Below are 6,000 nucleotides of genomic sequence, written 5' to 3' on the forward strand. Positions count from 1 at the left end.
TCAAAATAAATTATTGCCATTCATTATAAATAAATTTCTATCAAAAATAAGGCTCAAAAAACTTTTTATATTTTTTATATTAACAATAACAACGTACACACATCATGCACATGTTGGCGTATGAATACACAACGTCAGAGTGGGCATGTCGCCAGCAAAATTGACAACATTGAAAATAAAACTAATAATTGTAACCAACCAGAAGACAGTAAAAACACCAAATTCATTTTTTACTGGATATCGCACCGGTTCCCGTAAAATTTTTACGTCATAAAACAAAACATCTAACGCTACAATGGAAAAGCGATTGTTGTATGCGTCAAAAGTTCAAGCGGCGGGGTTAGCGGGATTAGCGACAAGGTGTATAACATGTATGGTCTGGAACATATCTATAGACTATACTTAGCACCAGCCACTGATCCAGAATTTTTACACCTAATTTCAGTTCAGCTTCTTGGGGTGAACACTTAATTCTGGAGGCCTGCGAGACAAATTTATTTGATTAAAATGGATAGGGACGATACTGTTACATGTAATGCAGTACAAGCTGATGTTGTTTTGTCACATACACATATGTATCAGTGGCATGTTTGTCCAATTTCTGTACTGTACCTTGTATTCTTTCACTTTAGATACATGAAATAAACTGAAAGTCATAAATCATGACATTTTCTAAAAAATCCACATTAGCTGTTCACACAATTTTTGTTTCTCATATGATTATGGCTAGATTCTTTGTGTTCATTTGCAAACATTGACACGATTGACGTCTCTCTGCATTTTATGCAATACAATGGCAGGTGAGTTTGAAATTAAATAAGGTTAACAGGTGAAGATGCCTTTTTTTTGTAGGCTGCCATCTTAGTTTTGTGAGTTGGTTTGGTTTGTTTTTTTTACTATTTTGATGTTTCTTTTTCATATGGACTCCACAACAACTGCTTTTAGGGCCAGGTTGATCAGCTGGGCAGTTGGCTAACCAGAACGATGTGTTTATGTTAGATGAATCATTGAATCTGTAGTAGATGACTGCATTCTGCACTAAAGCTAAATACACATAGCCCTCAGACATCTGGGCAGCATATGACACTCGCCCATCCACAATCGGTTTCAGAGTGTTGCTAACATGGGTCTACTTGTAAGGGAGCCTCATAAACTAGTTTGTCGTTTAACCATCTCAGAATGTGTATTGCAGTCACATTCCAATGATGTATTGTTTGACCTTATGGGAAATAAGAATTACTTTGATAGGTTCTGTTTGTTTTCAAACGTTTCTTTAAAGCTACAAGAATTACACAAATTTTCTGATAACATACACACATGAACAGCAGTCGTTTCTACGATGTCAATTGCAGATTTCAAAACTTGAATGTGTATGATTGTGTAACCAAATCACCATGTCAATTTCAGCATACATTTAAAATTGAAAAATAAATGCAGAAAATGTGAGTTTTTTTATCTTTCAAATCACAACCAATATACAGAATTAATTGCAGGATAAAGACAATAACTGTTTAGTGTCTTTTAATACATTGTATTAGCTGTATTTTTTTTACTTGCTCGAAACAGGAATAATAGCTTGCTAAAGCTTGCATTACACCTGTTTCCTAGCTTCATACAAATACAGCTGATATTTAAAGACACTAAACAGTTATTGTTTATGAATATGTTATCACAAAGATATAATGGTTGATCCCTTAACAAACCCTAAATTGTAATTAAAATAACATGATATTGTGACATGAAAACAACAGAGCATGAAATATCTCTTTGTAAATATATTTGGTAGCTAAAGACAACATGAAGGGTTCTACATGTTCTAGCTGCAGTATAAAAAGTGAAAAGAATATGAAATCAATGAGCTAAATACCAATCTTTGTTATTTGTCTCTTTTTGGTAGCACAGAATCACCAAGAACTAATTTTATTAATCTTAGTATTACAAAATTATATGCATTTGCCTATACTAACAACATTATTTTGTCAAGTGTAGAGTTGGCAACATTTTAGCCCATTTTAATGTTAAAAACAGTATTTGGACACAAACTGAACTGAAGCTTTTTTTTACTTTTGTACAGATATTAGAAAGGTGAAATGTGTGCTCAATGGTGGATTGGAAAAAGAGGTAGCTGACAAATCAAAAGGAAAAAGAAGATTGAAACGTGAAAGGTTTTTGTAAATTATTTATATAAAATGCCAAAAAATTATTTAAAGTAGATTTGGTGTCTTTTTCTCAGCATCCCAGTTGGACATGTTCCAAAGGAAATTTCAATGATTAAAAAAAACATGCACAACCAGTGTGTGTTTTATCAAATGATCAAGGCTGTTATGGTTTAAAATGATCCCTTATCAACCTCTCTATTGGTGTTTGTTCTATCAAGGCTGTTATGGTTTAAAATGATCCATTATCAACCCAATTATTGTTGTTTATTCTATCAAGCCTGTTATGGTTTGAAATTATCCATTATCAGCCTTACTATTGTTGTGTGTTCTATCAAGGCTGTTATGTTTTAAAATTATCAATTATCAGCCTTACTATTGTTGTGTGTCTATCAAGGCTGTTATGGCTTGAAATTATCCATTATCAGCCTCACTATTGTTGTTTGTTCTATCAAGGCTGTTATGGTTTGAAATTATCCATTATCAGCCTTACTATTGTTGTTTGTTCTATCAAGGCTGTTATCATGGTTATGGTTTGAAATTATCCATTATCAACCCCACTTTTGTTGTTTGTTCTATCAAGGCTGTTATGGTTTGAAATTATCCATTATCAGCCTCACTATTATTGTTTGTTCTATCAAGGCTGTTATGGTTTGAAATTATCCATTATCAGCCTCACTATTGTTGTTTGTTCTATCAAGGCTGTTATGATTTGAAATTATCAATTATCAACCCCACTTTTGTTGTTTGTTCTATCAAGGCTGTTATGGTTTGAAATTATCCATTATCAGCCTTACTATTGTTGTTTGTTCTATCAAGGCTGTTATGGTTTGGAATGGTCCATTATCAGACTCACTATTGTTGTTTGTTCTATCAAGCCTGTTATCATGGTTATGGTTTGAATTTATCCATTATCAACCCCACTTTTGTTGTTTGTTCTATCAAGGCTGTTATGGTTTGAAATTATCCATTATCAGCCTCACTATTATTGTTTGTTCTATCAAGGCTGTTATGGTTTGAAATTATCCATTATCAGCCTCACTATTGTTGTTTGTTCTATCAAGGCTGTTATGATTTGAAATTATCAATTATCAACCCCACTTTTGTTGTTTGTTCTATCAAGGCTGTTATGGTTTGAAATTATCCATTATCAGCCTTACTATTGTTGTTTGTTCTATCAAGGCTGTTATGGTTTGGAATGATCCATTATCAGCCTCACTATTGTTGTTTGTTCTATCAAGCCTGGTATGGCTTGAAATTATCCATTATCAGCCTTACTATTGTTTGTTCTATCAAGGCTGTTATGGTTTGGAATGATCCATTATCAGCCTCACTATTGTTGTTTGTTCTATCAAGGCTGTTATGGCTTGAAATTATCCATTATCAACCCCACTTTTGTTGTTTGTTCTATCAAGGCTGTTATGGTTTGAAATTATCCATTATCAACCATTCTATTATTGTTTGTTCTATCAAGGCTGTTATGGTTTGAAATTATCCATTATCAGCCTTACTATTGTTGTTTGTTCTATCAAGGCTGTTATGGTTTGAAATTATCCATTATCAGCCTTACTATTGTTGTTTATTCTATCAAGGCTGTTATGGTTTGAAATTATCCATTATCAGCCTTACTATTGTTGTGTGTTCTATCAAGGCTGTTATGGTTTGAAATTATCCATTATCAGCCTCACTATTGTTGTTTGTTCTATCAAGGCTGTTATGGTTTGAAATTATCCATTATCAGCCTCACTATTGTTGTTTGTTCTATCAAGGCTGTTATGATTTGAAATTATCAATTATCAACCCCACTTTTGTTGTTTGTTCTATCAAGGCTGTTATGGTTTGAAATTATCCATTATCAGCCTTACTATTGTTGTTTGTTCTATCAAGGCTGTTATGGTTTGGAATGATCCATTATCAGCCTCACTATTGTTGTTTGTTCTATCAAGGCTGTTATGGCTTGAAATTATCCATTATCAACCCCACTTTTGTTGTTTGTTCTATCAAGGCTGTTATGGTTTGAAATTATCCATTATCAACCATTCTATTATTGTTTGTTCTATCAAGGCTGTTATGGTTTGAAATTATCCATTATCAGCCTTACTATTGTTGTTTGTTCTATCAAGGCTGTTATGGATTGAAATTATCCATTATCAACCTTACTTTTGTTGTTTGTTCTATCAAGGCTGTTATGGATTGAAATTATCCATTATCAGCCTCACTTTTGTTGTTTGTTCTATCAAGGCTGATACGGATTGAAATGATATATTTTAACCTCACTATTGTTGTTTGTTATATCAAGGCTGTTATGTGGGATTTTCAAATAATCTAACTTGACTGAAAACAACAATTTAACTTCATTTATAAAAAAGTGATTATTAAAAACTTCAAATTCCAATGTTAATTTTTTGTAGGGGAAAGTCCGTTAAAATATGACAAATTAATTGTTTCACAATATATACAACAAAAAATGTATCATATTTCTTACTTAGTACAAGTAAACGTTTTTTTATGCTAACTCAACCTCCCACTTGTATGACAGTTATTTTTAGTTTATAGCCAAAACTGTGGTTACCTACATCCCAAATATACATCACAATTGATTAAATTTTAATTTCAAGCTGAATTGTAAGTTTTTGAAAATATCGTTGTAAAATGAATAATAGCATTGAAAGAATAGTATTTATATTTCTTTATTTTGTCAGGAAAATCTTCAATTTGATGGACAAGAAATTTATAATAGTCTATTAAAGTCAATGCATGCTATTGTTCCTGTTGACAACCAGTACAGAGCGTTTTTAATGCAAGACTACAACATATGTTAGAAGACGTTAAAGGTAAAGAAAATTGTAAATATTACTGACATTACTGGTTTTGTTTTCAGTTTTAGAATAAATATGGAGACTTCATTAACTATTTTCTTCATTAACATTTTCCTGCTGTTAATGAATCCTCTGGTGATGGAAATATTATTTTTTACCAACCACTAACCAGTACATATAAAGTCTTCATCTGAAGGAGAATACAATTATTGTAGATTGGTTCAATTCCAATGGGAGACAACTCTTGTACTATTTTACTTATTAACATTTTCCTTTAAGATATTTAATCCTCTGGTGATAGAAATATTATTTTTTAACTAACCACTAACCAGTACATAAAAAGTCTTCATCTGAAAGAGAATACAATTATTGTAGATTGGTTCAATTCCAATGGGAGACAACTCTTGTACTATTCTACTTATTAACATTTTCCTTTAAGATATTTAATCCTATGGTGATGGAAATATTATTTTTTAACTAACCACTAACCAGTACATAAAAAGTCTTCATCTGAAGGAGAATACATTTATTGTAGATTGGTTCAATTCCAATGGGAGACAACTCTTGTACTATTCTACTTATTAACATTTTCCTTTAAGATATTTAATCCTATGGTGATGGAAATATTATTTTTACTAAGCACTAACCAGTACATAAAAAGTCTTCATCTGAAAGAGAATACAATTATTGTAGATTGGTTCAATTCCAATGGGAGACAACTCTTGTACTATTTTACTTATTAACATTTTCCTTTAAGATATTTAATCCTATGGTGATGGAAATATTATTTTTACTAAGCACTAACCAGTACATAAAAAGTCTTCATCTGAAGGAGAATACATTTATTGTAGATTGGTTCAATTCCAATGGGAGACAACTCTTGTACTATTTTACTTATTAACATTTTATGGTTTTGTTATTTTCTTCTTTAGTACCAAATAAAATCTGTTAAAAATAGGATGACACTTTAACATCTATTTCTTAAAAAATGTGTCATGAAACAGAGATGAAATATTTCATTTTTA

The sequence above is a fragment of the Mytilus galloprovincialis genome, chromosome 4 (assembly GCF_965363235.1).
Source record: "Mytilus galloprovincialis chromosome 4, xbMytGall1.hap1.1, whole genome shotgun sequence".
NCBI classification, from domain to species: domain Eukaryota; kingdom Metazoa; phylum Mollusca; class Bivalvia; order Mytilida; family Mytilidae; genus Mytilus; species Mytilus galloprovincialis.